A 20,618-nucleotide genomic window follows, 5' to 3' on the forward strand; every position below is an offset into this window, starting at 1 on the left:
TTTTGAAGGTGAGATAACAGAATTAAATGACAGTTTGATGAAGACTTAATCAATTCATAAATTTTGTCCGAAATTTGATTCATCATAGCTTTGTTACTGTTAATCCCAGTGATGGGAGGAGGAAGACCACTGACCCAAATCACCATGGCCAAATTAAGGAAAGCAAGCCATTAATTAAAGCAAGATTTTTTTTTTTAATTTGTGTATAGGGGCTGTCTCCCCCTAAGGCAGGGCTTGAGAGGTCAGCATTGGATGTGAGGAAGACAGGGCTTTTATAGCTCAGGGTTAGAGATTTCCAAACGGGGGATTTGGTGGGCAAAATAGGTGGTGGTTACAGGAGCAGAGCATCATAACAAGTTAATCCTCACTAACCACCTCCTGAATCAAAGACATGGTTTCAAGGTGGCGTAACAAGAGGTACTCACAACCCTTTTGAAAGAAAAATAGGGTTGCAAGATGGTGATAAACAACTTTTGAAAGAAAGGCACGATTGCCATTCCTGGAACAGGCAGTACAGAACCGTTTGTAGTTAATGTTACAGGCGGGGCATAGCCCAGTCATTGAGAAACAGAGGTTTAATCATAAATAGGAATGAACCTGGTTTGTCTTTACTACAAGGTGGCTTTTAAGCCTAAGATGGAGGCAGACTGCTTTTTCCTTACCTCTAGCATTCCATGTAACCAAGAGCACTTTCTAAAGTCATGAATGGCTGTTTGTTCTAAAGTCTTTAGGCAACCTGTGCGCATATAAGGGGCAGCCAAGATACTTGATCTTGCACCATGGAGGTTGGAGTTGGTTCCTTCAGCACCTCCAAAGACAGATCTTCTTCCTTGGATGGTACCAGGGGCATTGGAAATGTTCATATATTCTTAGTGAACACTAGCCATCATTTGAATTTATTTTCACAAATCTGCATGACATCTGAATTCTTGACACATTTCTTCAGAATCAGTATTTTACGTCTGCAGAAGTCTGGTTTCTTGGTTGTGATAATAGGCTCCAATGATCCAAAACTAGGAGAAAAATCATTTGAAATGTATTGGGGATAGACCCCCAGAAACTATTGGAAAGTTGGAGAAGTAGGCTCTAAACACAAGGAGGACCATGGGAGATGAGGCACTGAGGAATTTGTCCGGGTTCCCACAGCAGAGATGGTCTAGGTAGAAAGCCAAAACTGCCATAGCAGCTTTTCCACCAGTAACTTTAGAACCTTCTTTCTCAACACTGAGATCCAAAGGTCTGTGTCTGAACAACCTGTTACCCAGTTATTAACCACGTTCTTCTACTTTCATTTCCCAGAATGGAAAAATAGTGAGAGCAAATTATTAAAAAGGGGGGTGTATTCAAATGACAGACAACTGCTGCATGTATGCACTGTGGATGTTGCTTCTTCCAGCTGAGGTGTAAAGGCAAGAGGTGCTTAGCATCTATCCCTATGCCTTTCTTGCCACACTGTACCAGACCCTCCCTGTTCTGTTTTAAAGTCTGACTTCTTGAGGTTCCCTTTATACAATATCCTTTCTGTGATTCTAAAAATAGATTTCATCTCAAAGGACTAGCTCTGACTGTGTCTTCTAAAACTGGAACAAGTCTTACAGGTAGTGAGGTTCATTCAATAAGGATAAATATCTTTTCCTACAAATACTGGAATTTCACAATCAATATAGTTTTATAAAATGACTTCTGGGCTTGTAGTTTAGTAGTTAAAAATATCAGGATTCTGGGGACTTAGGAGATTGCTCAATTAGTAAAGTATTTGCTCTGCAATCACAAGGACCTTGAGTTCGGATTCCTAATACTCAAACAAAAAAGCAACTGCTGTGTCATGTGTGTATACTTCTAGTTCTGGGTGGGTAGACACTGGAGGATCCTGAGTGTCTGCTGGCCAGCCAGCTCAACCAAATTGGTGAGCTGCAGGGAGAAACTGTCTCAAAAAATAAGGGGAAGAGTAAGATAAGAAGATACCCAAGGTCAACCTCTGGCTTCCATGCATGCACACTTAAACATACACACAAATATCAGGTCTGGCCTAGAGTCTATATAATTCATAATTCTCTCTCTCTCTCTCTCTCTCTCTCTCTCTCTCTCTCTCTCTCTCTCTCTCTCTCTGTGTGTGTGTGTGTGTGTGAGAGAGAGAGAGAGACAGAGACAGAGACAGAGAGAGACACAGAGAGAGACACAGAGACACATACACACACACACAGAGAGAGAGAGAGAGAGAGAGAGAGAGAGAGAGAGAGAGAGAGAGAGAGAGAGAGAGAGAGAGATTTAAAGGGAATGCAACCATAGAAAAGAAACAATTGTTTTGTGAGGCAAGGCTGGTCCAGTCTTGTAGTTGGAGAGGGGACAATCTAGAGCCCTTGGCTCCTCTCTGGGTGTATTGTGAACAGCAATTGTAAGTACTCATCCTTTTTGCCTACTTGTCTCTATGATACTCAATGTTCCAGGCACAAAATACTAGGCAGATGGGCATCTTATGAGCACCTCTTATCATGATTGCTATCTAAGTGGGCAGTTGTGGTCCCAAGCAGATCTGTGTGAATTTCATTTTGTTTCAGTAGCTATTCAGTTTTGACAGCTGGGGTTCCAAACAGAAGGTGAATAAAAGACATGTGGGAGGCAAGTAAGTGAGTGACAAACATGGATTTGAACTGAGAAACATAATAATGGAAGAGGAAGGAGAGAAAAAGCCAGCCATGCTTTATAAAGATGTTTTATGATATGGACACAGGCTGGGTTGGCTAAAGATGTTTCATTCACATGTGGGATTTAAAGAAGCTGGTCTCATAGTTGTAGGGAGTAGATGAGCAGTTCCTGGGGGCATTGGAGAGGGGTACCCAAAGAGGTTGGTTAAGTAGTATGAAGCACAGTTAGCTTAGAAATGTCAATTTTGAATAACTATGGTTAATAATATTCAGAATAGCTTAATGCTTTCTCTATTAAGAAGTGGTAAATATATGAAGAGATACATATCTTACACATTCTGATATGATGATTACCCACTTCTCTCTCTCTCTATGTATATATATATATATATATATATATATATATATAATTTATATATGTATATATGTAAAGTATAACTATGTGACAAGAAAAGATACTTTATTTCCTTTCCTGTATGTACAGAAAATTTAAAGTTACTCTTCTCTCCAGAACCATGTAGATATCCCTGTACACTTGAGTGCCTTGGTGTTCTCTGGGCTCTGATGGTTGAACCAGGTAAAGGGCCTTGACTATAACATACCTATGTATTGGTCAGCTAGAAAACACTGTGTCCTGGCTTAAAGGGATCAGCCAAACAAATCAAATTCTCATGTACAACCACTCCCATTTTCCTTCCTTGTTCATATTTGGACTGAGGAACCAAGTTGGCACCAGTTAGTGAAGGGCTGGGGGTTAAAATTTTGTGATAATGAGTTTAGATGTTGGCTACAGTGAGCCATGTACAAGGTGAATTAGAAGAGCCATTGGTGGAGAAAAGAAAATCAACTAAACTCAGAAGTAGAAATTAAAAACCTAGGGAAGAGAATGGGAGAAATGAACAACTGCTTTTGATTAACTTTATTTCTAATGAAAATAGCACTGATACAGGCTGGGGAAATGGCTTAACAGGTCACACACTTGCTTTCCAAGCATGAAGGTCTGAATTTGGCTTTCCAGAGTCCACATGTAGAGCATGTGCACCTGCAGTACTAGCACTGGAGAGGCAGACGCAGAAGGATCCTGGGAGTTTGCTGGCCAGCCTAGCCAAACTGGTGAGCTCCATGTTCAGTGAGAGACCTTGCCTCAAAGCTAAGGTGGAAAAAAATGGAGGCAATACCTGATGTTGATCTCTGGTCTCCACATGCACACAAACATGTACAACAATCTGTAGCCACATGCAGGTACACACACCACATACGTACACATCTGCCACTGATGCTCATTTACTCTTTTCTGGTCACTGGTCCAGGAAATACTTATATTCCTGTCACAAACCCTAGATTTTAGTCATGTTAATTTGTTTCTGTTCCTTGTAACCTTAAGAGACAGTTCACTAGGGGGCCAGATGCCTGATCACTTGAAGTTTATTGTTGGAGACCTCCTGTCCTCTGCTAAATTTTATCCTTTTCCAGGGTTCTTTTGAGAGTGAGGTTCATTGAAAAGTGATCGTCCTGACTTTCAGATATACTCTGCAAGAGCAGATTCTAAGTCTGTGGAGGTAGGTGAACTATGTGTGAAGGAAGACAGGGAACAGGGAAGTCAGTCCTGTCTTCATTCATATAGATGTTACTTCTTTTAAAAAAAAGATTTACTTATTTTTGTGTTAGGTATATGGGTGTCTTGCATACATGCATGTCTTATCTATCAACCATATGTGCAAAGGCTAGAAGAGGACGCAAGATTCCTTGGAACTCAAGTTATAGACAATTCTTAGCTGCCACGTGGGTCCTGAGAACCCAATCTAAGTCCTCTGTAAGAGTACCCAGCACTCTTAATCACCAAGTCACCTCTTAAGCCTTAGATGTTGCTTATTTTTAAGCTAAATTATAGAAAAAAAGGCTTTGGGGAGAATAAAGTACAGAAAGAGGAAATTGGGTTGATGGATTCCAGAAGCCAATGATGATGATGTCTTCATTCTGGGCAAAAAGGAACTAAGCCTATAAACTGTTGTCTTGAAAGTAGGAGAAGAGTCAAAGAACCTAACACAGTGACCAGTGACTTGCCTCCAGCAAATACTCAGTAATTTTCCAATAATTAATTGAAAGTAGAGAAAATAATGAATAGGGCCTCCTTGCCTTTGATCCATCACAGGAAGTCCTCAAGGACCTTTATATAAACACAGACCCAAAAGCTGTCTCATGCTTTCTGTCACTTTTCTATTGAGGAAACACTATGACCAAGGTCACCTTTAAAATAAAGCATTTAATTGGGGACTTGCTTACAGTTTCAGGGTGAGTTTATGGTCATCATGGTGGGGAGCATGGCAGCAGGCAGGCAGGCATGACTTTGGGGCAGTAGCTGAGAGTTTACATCCTGATACACAGGCAGGCGGCTGAGAGTGAGCTAGATTGGCCTGATATGGGCTTTGAGGTTTCACCCCTAGTGACACACCTCCTCCAACAAGGCCATACCTTGTAATTCTGCTCAAACCGTTCGACTAACTGACCAAGCATTCAAATATATGAGCCTATGTGGGGCCTTTCTCACTCAAATCACCAAACATGTCTTTTCCTCTTCATGTGGAATTTGAACAGCAAGGAAGAAATTTATAAAATGTTAAACTGCAGGCCAAGGACTTTCCACTTAAACAGCCCTTTCCTAGTCATTAAATAAGCAAAAAAGGCTTGAGTATGATTTGCATTTCTGCAACCTTTAGTGTATAGAGAAGGCAAAGTGGTCCTCAAGACAGGATTAGTTCAAATTGTTCTGGGTGTGGCATAGTAATGTGTAATTTTTTTAAAAAGCTGTTGTGTTCTCTGCTTATAAAACCTTTAATCTAGGATGAGAACAGATAGCAACAAGTTTTAGTAGTATTATTAGCTGCTCGGTGCAATTATATGTTCTAAAATTATGATTCTAAAATTACTAGTACAGAATTTAGGACACTATTTAGATTCCAGGTCAGTGCTCCCTCCCTCCCTCCCTACCTGATTTAGAAAATTTCTCTAAGAAATATCAGCAGCCCAGATCTTCTATAAGAAGAAGATAATTTTGAATGGAATTCAAGCATCAGTGTGTGAAAAACGAATTCTGTTTCTTAAAAAAGATACATTTTAGTCTATTCAAAGGTTATTCTTATAGGTTTGCTGGGTGCTGGTCCTTTCAGGAATGTGTATTCAAAATACCATGAGGGAACATATGAAGGAAGAAACAGAAGCTGTCAAACCGTAGCAAGCCAAGCAGGTAACTGACAAGCTTCTGTGTGGCTGCATAGACTTCAATGTGATATACTATGTAAGTATGTTTTGGCATCTGAAAAAAATATATCTTATGAATTGATAGAGTTTAATTTATTTCCACAAGGACTTTCAACTTCAAAAGCCTCTTGGGGCTGGAAATGTTGAATGAAGGTATGGAGGAAGCAAGCCTACCATCAAGAAAGATTAAAATGTATAACAAGGTGGTCTTTGGAAATCCCAAGTATTGTAAGACCACAAACTATTAGGTTTCTGGGGAAATTTCCCTGCTTTTTCCCCCTCAATCATAGAGATCTGACATTTTTTATGTTATAGAATCTGTGGTATCATCAGAGACAGAGTTAGAAAGTATTTCAGGGTGACAAAGAGATGTGAGATGGAAGGTACCAACATCAGTGTTGTGGAATATTACATTAACTGTGTAAAGATGTGTTACATTTGTTTTTATTGCAGAATATTACTTTAACCATGTTAAGACGTGTTACATTTTTTATGCTGCATTTGTATAATGATGTAAAGATGTGTTGCTTTGCCTGCCTAAGGCACCTGATTGGTCTAATAAAAAGCTGAACAGCCAATAGCTAGGCAGGAGAGGGATAGGCAGAGCTGATGGGCAGAGAGAACAAATAGGAGGAGAAATATAGGCTTGAGAGCAAAGAGAGATGAGAATGTGGGAGAAAGAATGGGAGAGGTCTGGGGCCAGCCAGGCAGCTGCCAGCCAGTCAGACATGGAGTAGGACATACAGAAAGAAAGGGAGGTAAAAAGCCCTGAGGCAAAAATGTAGATGAAGAGAAACAGGTTAGTTTAAGTTATAAGCGCTAGTGGGACAAGCATAAGGTGCGGTTGAACATTCATAATTAATTTTAAGTCTCTGTGTCATGATTTGGGAGTGGTTGGTGGCCCAAGAGAAAATCACCACATCAGGGGTTTGGATGGCTTCATCTAAATATACTCATTCATGGGTCTGATGAAATGATTCCCACATTGTTTCTCATTAAGCCACTTGGGAGTTTCCCAGTATGAGTACCCATTGATTAGGTAGCAACAAGGCTGACCTTGACGTATGTCTTTCCTGCTCAAGTTAGGCCTTTCATCTCTGATGACTGAGCCACGACTTCTATCTCAGGATGTTATTTTAAAATACATAAACTCTTCATTTGCCTATGAAACTGCTCATGGACAGCTTACTTTCTGCTTCCTGTGCCCTCTACAGGGTCTCTCATGGCAGAAAAACTAATTTTAAATGTGAATTTACTCAAATGAAGATAACTATTTTCTGCATGAAATGTTTTAATTTTAAAGACTTACACAGGGGTAGGGAAGCTATTGAAGGGTGACAGAATCCCTGCACTTGGGTGAATGTAAGCACTCACGGCTCAACAGCTATCCTAGTGACTTCTGAGGCTCTGTGGTTCACTATCACTCATGACACAACAGCTATCCTGATCTTGAATTCCCCAAATGGAGAAGAACTGACTGAGGAGGAGGGTATGTTGAATACCCACTGTGTAGGCAACTCTCTTAGGGGAAATTCCACAAGCTAATCTTGTTATTTCTCAAGAGACTTTTGAAGGAACAGTGATGCTTACTTTAGAGATGACGACAATTTGAGCCTCAGGGAATTAAACAACTTATTGAAAATCATGTAACTTAGCAGTGGAAGAGCAGTCATTTGAGCCCAGATAGTCTTCATGTCTTTCTCCATTCATTGGTTCTCTTATTCCTTAGACTTACTGTGTCGCAGGAGCCAAGGGTCACAGCAGTGTATAAGAACACAAATTTTAGCCCCACGAACCTGACATTAGTGAGGGAGACAGATAATGACAACAGGTAATAAAATTATACAGAGGTTTATAAGATACACTGCAGAGTCAGGGTTTGGTTTCAAGTACAATGGGAAATTGGTGTTTTAAACCAAGGATGACACAATCTCCTTTCCACTTTAAAAAAGAAATGGGGTTGGTTGTTTGTATTGGTGATGGCATAGTAAAATACGTGAGAACGAACAGGGGGCAGTGAGGAGGCAATTGCTCTAAACATGAGAGATGACTCTTGGGGACTAGGCTGGGAACATTAAGGGAAGTGGTGAGATTTGAGATTGGCTATTACAAATTGCGTTGCTTTCATTATATTTTTAGTCAGGGGACAGCTCTCTTATCCAGGCTGGTTCTTCTCTGTCTTTATGATGTAGGCTTGTCTACCTTCAAATCCAGTGAGGAAGATGAAGGTGGATGACTACCAAACAGTTCCAAGGAGGAGACTGGGGGCAGGAAAGCTTTGTTGTGTGACACAGTTCAAAACTCACATGTTCCCTGATGATTTTTCCCATTGTCTTTCTTATTAACCTGCAAGAGATTGTTAGTTGCCATACTTTTGACATAAGACTTTGGGAATAACGATTTTTAAATTTGCCCTTTGTGTAATTTCAATTGCCAAATTCATTTTAAGGCCTGGAAATATAAGCCTCTGTCTGTGCTATGACTTCAAAACAGACCAAGATAGCACTTAATCAGAACTTTCCCAGCACCAGGGAATCTGAGCTACTCATTGTTGGCCTGAGAATGAAATGTGCTCATTAACCAAGAAAATTGGAAACTAGGCAGCACTTTCCATTAGTGTGCTGCTTTCTGAAGCATAAATAGACCTTGCCACTGCTCCAGAAACTATTAATAATTCTTCCCTTGGTGCCCAATACAATACTAGTGACCCACCATGAGTAGGGCATGTAATTAAATTTTTGAAAATTATTCAGAAAAATATTGATATGTATATATAATACTAATCAAAGTTATTTTAGTTTTGAATATTAGAAACTAACATGCATATATTTAATAGAAACAAATACTCAAGTTGTAACACAAGTGGCATTTGTATTTTGTTACTTATTAACTTACATGCCCAGTTTTACAGTGCTAGGGCTAGAACCCAGGGTCTCACGCATGTTTATCATGTGCTCTACTTCTGAGCTACACTAGTGGTTCATCCAACAGAGTGGTGTTTTATATAACTGAGAGGATAAAAGTGCATCTGGTTCTTGGGGATCACCGGACTCAGAAACCAGAAAACTATCAGGAATCCAGGCATGCTTCTCCTGTCTTCATCCAAGCTTTGCCCCTGTTCTCTACTACGGAAGCAAGCTAAAGGATCAGGCTACTAGACAAACACAGCTCTGTCTGTGGTCACGTTGCTATTTGCTTTTCCCTCAATGAGCAGTGAAGGGCCAACATGATCAATTGTTCCAGATGTCTGAGATTGTCTTGGTTTGGGTATTGCAAAGTCTGGTCACCCTAAACGCTGCACTGTTGTATGTAATGTGGATTTTTGGGGTACAGATTCAAGTTCAGAAGAACTGGGACCCAAAAAGATCCAAACTAAGTGTAAATAGATACTTCATATTGGTTCTTGCAGTCTTGTCTAGTTTGATATAGCTGTTTTTGTCAGGAATATGTAGACAATAAGTTACATCTTCTAGGAGGTCATTTGCCATTATTATTATGCCACCTCTACTGCAACAGTTAGAGTGAAGACTGAGCATGACAATAGTCTCCCTTGCTTCCTTCAGTTCTTGAGAAAGGGTTTTACTATGTAGTCCAAGCTGGTATTGAACTTGTGTTTCTTCTGTCTTAGCCTCACAGGTGATGCGATTGCACTGGTATCTGCCACCATGCCCAGCTGCTTTCCACTCTAGTGAAGAGATGGCAGTTTAAATCCAGAGCTACTTGGTATCGCCTCCATTTCCCTTAGACTTGGGTGTCATTGAAGAGAAAACTCTGAGCTGTGATCAGTCATTCCTCATTCTACTCTCAGCTTCATGATCTCAGACAAACAAAATTATCGTCAGTCTTGGGCGTTGCCTGGCTGTCGCCTCCCTCACCATCATGGCACAAAGATTTCTCTCTATTATTCTGAGGGTAGAAGATGAGACTAGTGGCCCTGTCTCAGATCTCCATAGAATACATCACCCAAATTAAGGTCTTAGGGCTCGTTATCCTTTTACTATTAGCCTTTTTACTAGACCCAGAGACCACTAAATTAAAAAAAAAATTGTATACTTACAGCTTGAATACTACATTTCTTTTTTCCTTCTTTTTATTTATTATTGTTACATATATACATATACCCCCATATATATATAAAACCTGCTGAGCCCATTATGTGTGGCTCATATGCATATGTTTTTAGGGCTGACCACTTGGTGGTGGGAAACCAATTAGTGGATTATCCTGGGGAAGACTGATTCTCTCTCTCTCTCAAGGGTCATTAGTTGCCTGCAGCTCTTCATCTCTTCACCCCATATTGTTAGTTCACAAGTTGACTGGTGTTGTCAAAGTTAACTTAATGTGTAGTTTAGGCTACCATATTAATGAGATTTCATTAGTGTAACTTCCTTGCCCTATATAGAAGACACAATCTAACTGCAGATATCTTGGGTCTGTGGCTTTCAGGTCTTTCTGTCCCTTCATCCATGTCGTTCTCTGAGCTTTAGGTGTAGGGTCTGTGTTGTAGAGGTAACAGCTGGAGTTGAGCATCCCATAGACAGTTCTCTTCATTTTGGCTAGTTGTGGCTTTCTGTAATAGTATCCTTCTGCTGCAAACAAAGACGTTTCTTTGATGAGGTGTAAGAGATAGGTTAAGTATTTATATAATTTAGGAATTACACTGACTTAGGAAAGTGGCAGTAGTAAGTTCTGATTTAGGTTTCAGTCTTACCAGTCATGGAAAGTTGGCTAAGTTTATAGTATCAGCCATGAATTCCCTCCTATTGAGTGGGTCTTAAGTCCATTTAGGGAACTCTCGGCTACTCCCAAGATATCAATGTCACTATTGCACCTTTGTGGATACCTGGCCATGCTGGCCTTTGCTGTGGTTCACACACAGACTATACAGCTCAGTAGGACAGGTGATTGCTTTTCTCCTTCGGCAACTTGCATATCATCTTCTGGTATTATGAGAACTAGTCCTCAGGAAGGAGGCTTCTAGGCAAGTTCCAGCTCAATTCCTCTAAGTCCTGTGCCCTAAGTATATGGTATGTTCAGTAATAAGGTCTTACCTTCAAATTCTGATAGGTAATCAAGGACAAAAGCAATAGCCTATAATGTTTATGGGCATCTCTTGGACTCCCATGATCAACAACTTGAAATTCTCATGCCTAATACTGAGGTTTTTGTGAGATAGTCTATGGCTTTTTGAGGGAGCATTACCACCAAGTTTATTTAAACTAAATATATATTTATTACATCCATAAATACATATATAATATAAGCATGTATATGTATAAACATATATGTATATACATACACTTAAATTTTACATATAATTTTGGTAACCTTAAAATAGTATTTCCGATGGCTTTTTCAAACATCCTTTGTGTTATTTATCCACCTCTCCTTTTCCTTCTGTATTGCCTTCCTTCTCTCCTCCTCAACTAAAGCCCCTCCTGTAATTTTCCCAATCCTCCTTTCATAGTACCTATGTCCCACTGTTCCTCTCTGGAGCTTCCCTCCTTTCTGCCCACATGGTCTCCTTGTACTTTCCTGAGTTTTGCAGTTATTCCAGGTTATATATTCACATCTGATGACTGAGAGCTAGGATTCCCAACTAAGAGAGAATGTGTGGTGTTTGTCTTTCTGGGTCTGGGTCACCATACGTGATGCAATATGTTCTAGTTCTATTCATTTACCTGCAAATTGCATAATTTCTTCTTCTTTGTGGATGCATAGAGTTCCTCCATGTGTGTGTGTGTGTGTGTGTGTGTGTGTGTGTGTGTGTGTGTGTGTGTGTATGTGTGTGTGCATGCATATTTTTGTTATCATTCATTAGGTGAAGAACATTTAATTTGTTTCCATTTCCTAGCTAGGAGATCACTTAATTTTATGTGACTCTGTAACTGTGAGGACTGGGATGGTTTTAGTTTTCTTTCTTGTTTTCCACATTTACTTTTATACTGTCAGGAATTATAACGAAAGGAAAAGCTGGTTTTGTTCATGACCTTCTTTGGGAGTTACATTATCCTTTTAAACACACAGACACAGTGTGCCACACACCCTCCGTGTGACCACAGCATAGCCATGGTGAGATCCGTGCCATTGCAAATGCCCCTGGGCTCACATTCCAGGCATTCTCACTAGGCTGAGTAAATGATGCATCAGGATCCAGGAGTACAGCACTGGCACTTTTTTTTTTTCATAAAGATACCATTTATTAAAACTTTTTGGACAGAAATCTTAGAAACTCCTAATTCAGTAGTTCTCAGCCTTCCTAATGCTGCAACCCTTTAACACAGTTCCTCATGTTGTGGTGACCCCAAACTATAGAATTATTTTCATTGATACTTCATAACTGTAGTTTTGCCACTGCTGTGAATTGTAATGTAAATATCTGATATGCAGGATATCTGATATGTGGCCCCTGTGAAAGGGTCATTAGATTTCCAAAGGCTCCACATGATGCAGTTGAGAACCATTGCTCAACTGATAATAGACTTACATAGCCAAATACAGACCTTACACAATTTTGATAATGTTTTATTCAAGCCCAACACCTCTATTTGTTTATATTTTATCTGTGACTGCTCTTATCCCATGATTCACTGTGTTATATCAGTCTAGAAAACCTGAAATTTTAATCTGGTCCTTTATAGGAAAAGTTTACCTATCGGTGATATATAGGATAAAATAGAATTAATCAATGGTAGTTGAAGGTTACTTTATGTAAGGCACAGTGTTAGGCAACTTTACATTCATTTTCATATTAATTTGATTACCATTTTACAGTCTTGAACCTATCTGTCATAAACGACCCCTTTCCTATTCTAGAATACCATGCAGTTTCCCTGGGGTCAGACCTTTGCATGTGTTACCTTTATTTTATGGAGTGCTGTGGTAGTTTGAAAGAAAATGGCCCTCAAAAGGAGTGGCACTATTAGGAGGTGTAGTTTTGTTGGTGTAGGTATGGCTTTGTTGGAAGAAGCATGTCACTGTGGAGGTGGACTTTGCATTCTATGCTCAAGCTACTCCCAGTGACACAGTTCACTTCCTGTTGCCTTCTGATCAAGGTGTAGCCAGCACCACGTCTGCCTGCACATTGCCATGCTCTGCACCATGATGATAATGGGCTGAACCCTTGAACCACAAGCCACCACCTCAATTAAATGTTTTCCTTTATAAGAGTTGCCATGGTCATGGTGTCTCTTTACAGAAATAGAAACTCTAAGACAGAAGTTGGTACCAGGAATGGGCTATTGTTATGATAGCTCAGACCATGTTTTTTTTTTTTTTTTGAAATAATATTGACTTTGATACTTTAGGTTAGGAAAGCAGTGGAATGTTTTAAGAATTGCTAATGGTCCATACTAGTAAGAACATGCAAGACAATAGTGCTGAGTGTGATTTGATGAACTGTGGGGGGCTACCTCAAGAGGTTTCAGAGAAGAATTTTAGTATGTTGCCTATAGATCTTCTTGTGATATTTTGGTGAAGAATGTAGCTGCCTTTTGCCCTTGTTCAAAGAGTCTGCCTGAGGCTAAAGTGAAGAGTTTTGGTTTAATTCTGTTGGCAGAGGAAGTCTCAAAACAGCCTAGGATAGACTCTGTTGTGTGGTTATTAGTGGTAACTCTAATGAAGATTTATAATGAAAGGAAACAAGCTGAGCAAATAAAAATACTAAATTTACAAATTGAGAAAAGAAGCACCAGGAAGTGGAACAGAGCTAAGTCCTGTGTTGAAGGAGATAAACAGATTAAGAAATGGAATAAAGGGAATGGTGACATCAGGGCAAGATCTCACCCAGCTAAGTTTCCAACTTGTGAAAAGGAACTAAAGAAAAGCTAGAGCTGGGTGTGGTGGTTAATGTCTTTAATACCAGTGCATGGAAGGCAGAGGCAGGTAGATCTCTGACTAGGCCAGCCTTGTCTAGAGATCCAGTTTCAGAACAGCCAAGTTTAAGCAGTGAAGGACAGAAAGATGGTGAAGATGTAATTGAAGAGTGGTTCATGGCCCAGCCCCAGTAAGCAGCAGAACTTGGCAGCTTTAGCCACATGGTTCTGGGGTTAAGGATAGAAGGGCTGTGGAATTTGCCCCTGAGACTAAGGAAAGCTGCTGAGGCCAGGAATGTGTCAGGGATGTCCTTGAATGGAGGCCTTGTAAAGAGGCCATTGCATGAAGCTGTGAAGTTGAAGCCTGGATTACCTTAGAGAACTTAAGATGCTAGAGATGGCAGATTCGTGGGATACCTGCCAAGGAGAGCTATTAACAGGGAGTGGAATCAGCCCAAGAGAAAGAAGTGTGTTTCAGTCAACAAAGCTGAACAAAGTCGGAGATCTGAAGAGTGTTTTTACATCAGGCGTGGAGATGCAGAGTTTGAAGTTTGCCCAGCTGGTTTTTGATCTTGCTTTGGTCCAGTATTTCCTCACTATGCTCCCTTCCCTATGTTTTGGAATGGTAATGTATATCCTATGCCATAATATGTTGGAAGTATGTGATTTGCTTTTCGATTTTGATTTTTTACAGGTGATTACAGTTGAAAGATTATGTGAATCTCTGAAGAGATTTTGAACTTTAGACTTTTAAATTAGTTTAGGACTATGGTAGACTATGGGGACTTTTGAAGTTGGATTGTGATATTGTTATAAATTTATGGGGGTCAGAGAGCGGAATGTGGTAGTTTGAAAGAAAATGGCCCTCAAAGGGAGTGTCACTATTAAGAGGTTTGGCTTTGTTGGAGGAAATGTGGTACTCTGGAGCCAGGCTTTGAGTTCTCCTATGCTCAAGCTACTCCCAGTGACACAATTCACTTCCAGTTGCCTTCTGATCAAGATGTAACCAGCACCATGTCTAACTGCACTCTGTCATGCTCCCTGCCAAGATGATAACGAATTGAACCTCTGAGCTGCAAGCTGCCACCTCAATGAAATGTTTTCCCTTGTAAGAGTTGTCGTGGTCATGATGTCTCTTCACAGCAATAGGAACCCCAACTAAGACAAACTCCCCATTTTTCAATATATACCTCTCCTGATAGTTTCTTTCACTCATGCCAAAGACAAAATTGTTTCCTCATCTTGACTTCTAGAAGAAGCAATGCACTGACAACCTGAGTTGTCAAAGAGTCATGTGGATGTATCTGTTAGATTCTCCTCTTCACAGGTGATGGAATACACAGGAGGGCCTGGAAATCTAGACTAGTGATGTCTCTAGAGCATTTGTTCCTTGCCACAGTACTGTGGCCTTTCTAGAGGCCTTGTCCTCAGACAAGAAGAGTTGGGTTTAGAAAGGCTGCTGAGAGCTGATCCCAGGAAGTACAAACAAACAAGTAAGAAAATGAGTTGAAGAAGGTGCATTGACTACTGGATTTCTGGGGTTGATTCCAGAGGCTCTGCTCAGCTGAGGAGTCTTTGGAAGCATGCTGGTCCCAAATGTCTTGGAGTTTTTCTGGTGGCTGACTGGAAGACTCAGACATTTATTCACGCAAAGACATTGACTGAATGTTGTCCCAGGAGTCTGGAATTATTTCCCTCCCTTTGCTTCCTTATTGAAGTGCTTGCTCCTATGGTACCAGAGAAAAGCCTTTGGCATATGCTGTGGGATGGTCTGTATGTCAAGTGTGTTGCTGATTGGTCAGTAAATAAATCACTGATTGGCCAGTGGCTAGGCAGGAAGGATAGGCGGGACAAGGAGGAGAATAAAGCTGGGAAGTGGAAGACTGAGTCAGAGAGACACTGCCAGCCGCCATGATGAGAAACAGCATGTGAAGATGCCGGTAAGCCACAAGCCATGTGGCAAGGTATAGATTAATGGAAATGGATTAATTTAAGCTGTAAGAACAGTTAGCAAGAAGCCTGCCACGGCCATAGAGTTTGTAACCAATATAAGTCTCTGTTTACTTGGTTGGGTTTGAGCAGCTATGGGACTGGCAGGTGAGAGAGATTTGTCCTGACTGTGGACCAAGCAGGAAAATTCTAGCTACAGGCATATGTATACACACACACACACACACACACACACACACACACACACACACACGTGTGTATGAAAATTTAAAAAGCCCATACTTCTGTTTCATAGATAAACTTGGGATTTAAAATAAAAAAAAAATTATTGCCAGTAGTCTAAGCAGGGGTCACCCCTGTGGATTCCTGGAAACTTCCCTAGTACCCAGTTTCTATCCCCATAATGTCTTCCTATATCATGGTATCTCTTTCATTGCTCTCCCACTCCATCCCTGTTCCAGTTCAACCATTCTGTTTCCTTATGTCCTCATTCTCCATCTTCTACCCTCCATTGTCCCTGCCCCTCATCCCCAGTTTACTCAGGAGATCTTACCTATTTTCCCTTCCCAGGGCATTCCATTCATCCCTCTTAGGCTCTTTTTTTTGTTACCTAGCTTCTCTGGAGCTGTGGGTTGTAGTCTGATTATCTTTTGCTTTACATCTAGTATCCATTTATGAGTGACAACATACCACGCTTGTCTTTCTGAGTCTGTGTTAACTGACTCAGGATGATATTTTCTAGTTCTATCCATTTGCCTGCAAATTTCATGATGTCATTTTTTTTTCTCCTGACTAGTACTCCATTGTGTTTATGTGCCACATTTTCTTTATCTATTCTTCATTTGAGGAGCATCTAGGTTGTTTCTAAGTTCTGGCTATTATGAATAATGCTGCTATGAACATACCCCAGTAATCAGATTGGTAAATAAGCTAACTGTCATCATAGAGCCTTCATTCAGTAACTGATGGAAGCAGATGCAGAGATACACAGCCAAACACTAGGCCGAGCTCCAGGAGTCCAGTTGAAAAGAGAGAAGAGGGATTCTATGAGCAAGGAGCATCAAGATTATGATGGGGAAACCTACAGAGACAACTGAACCAAGCTAGTGGGAACTCATAAACTTTAGAAAAGCTGTGGAGCCTGTATGGGACTGGACTAGGCCCTCTGCATAATTGAGACAGTTGTGTAGCTTGGTCTGTTTAAGGGACTCCCTGGCAGGAGAATCAGGATCTATTTCTGGTGCATGAACTGGCTTTTTGGAGCCTATTACCTATGATAGGACACCTCGCACAGCCTTGATGCAGGAGGAGGGGCTTGGCCCTGCCTCAACTGAATGTACCAGACTTTGCTGATTCCTCATGAGAGGCCTCACCTTTTCAGAGGAGGGAGTGGGGGGTGAGTTGGGGAGGGAAGGCTGGGGGTGGAGCGGGAGGAGGGATGAGAGGGGGATCTGTGGTTGGTATGTAAAATGAATAAAAAATTTCTTAATAAAAAAATTAAAAAATTATACCTATAAATAATCCAAAATAGGTGAATTTTGTGCTCTAACTTCTAGCCTACTTTCTCTTTGTCTAGAGGCAAGCACTACAAAAAAATTATTAACTATCCACTCAGAACAAGCATCTAAACAGTATGTTGTTGGTATGTTCTTTCTATGACTCAATGAGATCCAGCTTTACACATGTCACACCCCAGGGCTGTTCTTTCCTTTCTGACAGGTCGGTTGATCTGCCAGAACTATGCAGTCCACACTTTCACCACCTTGAGATCTCTGTTGGAGTGTCACCTCCTCAGAGACACCAGCCCTGTCTTCTTGCTAGTCCTTTACCCTCCATAGTTTCCTGCTACTTACTTTCCAAGTTATGTTTATTTGTTCCAATGTGTGTGTGTATGAAATTGTGTATCTATTTGTATCTCCTGTTAGGAGCCTAGTTCTAAGAGGGACACAAATATATCTGTTTGTGTCTCCTATCAGAATCCTAGCTCTCAGATAATTTGTTAGTCAGGGCCCATGTCCCCAGCACATACGATGGTGCTTGATGACTAGTAGGCACTGGATAAGCATTTGCTCAGTAAAAGGCAGAAATAATGAGTAGTTATTCATTTGTAGTAGCTTTTAAGTTGAATTAGAGGCTAAGTCATTGCTTACTGGTGGAATTTAAAAGACATTACCTTTCTTTTAAGTGACTCTTGATGCAGAGTCTATAGAACTCTCAGGAGTAGATTTCAAAGCCTTGATGTAGTTTTATACGGTTGCTCATCCCATTGGAAAGGAAAGCAGAGGATTTCAGAGCAGAAGTAAAGACTTCTGGGATGAATGCAGAGGAGGATTAGGGGACTGTACTTGTCCCAACAGGCTATATGTCTGGGTCCACTTCTCAACAGGTAGCAGGGGAGCAGACCACAATGTCAGTTGTCACTATGATGTTCTCACCTATAAATGGAATGCATTATTTTTCTGAGAGAGAGAGAGAGAGAGAGAGAGAGAGAGAGAGAGAGAGAGAGAGAGAGCGAGCGCCTGGAGCTCTTTTATGGAGGCAATTATAGGTCAGAGGAGCCTCTTCTCCAGCAACCCAGAATGCAGGTGCTAAGCTTTCTATGACCAACCAGCAGAACTCTGTGAGAGAGCACTTCCAACATCACATTTACATGGGTATTTAAAATGACTGCATTACAACTGAATTTCAAATACCTTTCCTTCACAGATTTAACTAATTATTGTGGTAACCTTTGGATTAAAATAGATGGCCTTAATATAAAGTAGGTGTTTGCTTGAGGTAGCTTAAGCTCTACACAGAGATAATTTTCCTCTCTGAATCCCCCACCCTCACATGTTCAGCAGTGCACTGTGCAGCTAGACCTTAATTCTTAGAACAAACTCATCTATCTATCTATCTCTCTCTCTCTCTCTCTCTCTCTCTCTCTCTCTCTCTCTCTCTATCTATCTATCCATCCATCCATCCATCCATCTACATCTATTTTAGTTGGGACCTCAATATGTGGCCCAAGGTAGCCTAAAACTAATGGCAGTCCTTCTATCTCAGCCTTCAGAATTACATGCTTGTGACTACATGCCTATATTACTATACCAGCTCCTAGTTCTGCTAAACAACTTTTGGGTTGGATCTAGATTTTCCCAGCACACACAGTGCTTCAGTGAATATTCTTTCTCCCTCCTTTTGTCCATATAGCTTTACTTACAAGTGTTCATTGTAAAGAGTCATTGGTCTGGTCCGAGGCATCGCGTTTTTTCTACACCATCAATACTGGGCCCTCACTGGGGCTCCTTTCAGATATTGTTGTTACCCTGTGTTGTGGAGATCCTGAAGGTTTGGATTCTGCAGGGCTGCCCCTTTTACATGCTCCAGCAGATCCTAGATGGAGTGGTTGTTGGGAGTGGGCCAACTCATAACTCTGGTTCTGGGCCTGGGTAGTTGCAGGATTGGTCAGCCCACCAGCTCTCCCCATCCTCACCACCATGGTAAATAGAGTTGTGCTTCCTCCCTAGTGCCTGGGGTGGCCTGCCCTGGGCATGCATGTGAGTCTCCTTGTCCTACTCAGTCCGTAATGGCTCTGCACAGGGCCATGTTTCCTTCTCCCTGCCAGGGAGACTGCTGGGCATGCATGTGGATTCCCTTGTACCTCTCAGTCTGTAATCCAGTGAATATTCTTATACACATATATCTTGGGGGTAATTCTGTAAGTATCTTCAAAAAGAAATCTCAGATAATGGAATGATTAGATGAAAGATTTGTCCTACAAGAGTTTGTGCTCCATGACATTTTTGTGTTCTCACTACCAGGGCATGGAAGTTCTCCATATCTTGGATGTTAGATGTTTGTCTATCCCGTACATAGAATTGCTTAGGGATTTGTGTTTCTAATCATGACTGAGGCTAAAATTAATTCATGTGCTGATTATATTTCTTTTGTGTGTGTGAATTCCTACTCAGACATTTTTATTTTTCTATTTGTTTCTTTTTGGTGGGTGTAATTTGTCACTGGATGACTTTTATTATTTCCTCTAAAAGCACACTGAAGAAAGATTTTAAAGAAATCCCCACTCTTAGATGATGATGATGATGATGATGATGATGATGATGATGACGACGATAACAGTAATAACTAGCAACAGAAAGCACTTTATGCTTTGATCCATTTATTTCTGGACATTTCTAAATTGTTCTTCAGTTTTCTATTAGCAATTTCATATTTAGGTTGAAAAGCTAAAAATACCTTTGTGGGCAGAGTCATAAGTATCCATAAATATTTGATCATTCTCAGGAGTAAGAAACAAAACAGAATGTGCAGTTTTGTGTGTAGGGCAGCCTCCTAACATGGTGTGTTGACAAAGTCACTGTTAATTGTCAGACTCGTTCAGGAGCGCCTGTTCTTTCTCACTTGTCAAGCTGTGTTTCAAAGTATGAAAACATCTCTGTTGTCATCATGCCGAACAGCAGAGCCCTCTTCTTACTGGAAAATTGTGTCTTCTTCAGAGAACTTTGGGAGACTGTAGTCAACCATGTGGGTCTTCTTCATGGATGCTTCAACTCTTTCACAAGTGATGCCAATGACTGTGGAAATGCTTTAAACTGAAACCTGACTTACAGCATCATTTTTAAATATTTTGGATTTTTTTACAAGAAACTCTACAGCAATGAGAGTTGAATCCTTATTTTTATCTCTGCAGCTTTCACAATTTACCTCTGATGGAAATGAGCAAGTATCACAACTTCTGTGATTAACTTTCCTAAATGGGATTTATTTCTTCTTGAAGAGAGCATTATGAACCAACTAGCAACATACACTTCAAGTTTAGCATGGCTTCACATGAGACTTAAAGTGCTTCTCTATAGGGTAGCTGAATAAGGATTAACATTTAACCCTTAATCCTATATTATTATGGTTATGAAACTAGTGTTAGAAGGAATTAAAATAATTTTTATCGTAA

This window comes from Peromyscus eremicus, chromosome 1, assembly GCF_949786415.1.
Source record: "Peromyscus eremicus chromosome 1, PerEre_H2_v1, whole genome shotgun sequence".
In the NCBI taxonomy this organism is placed as follows: Eukaryota; Metazoa; Chordata; class Mammalia; order Rodentia; family Cricetidae; genus Peromyscus; species Peromyscus eremicus.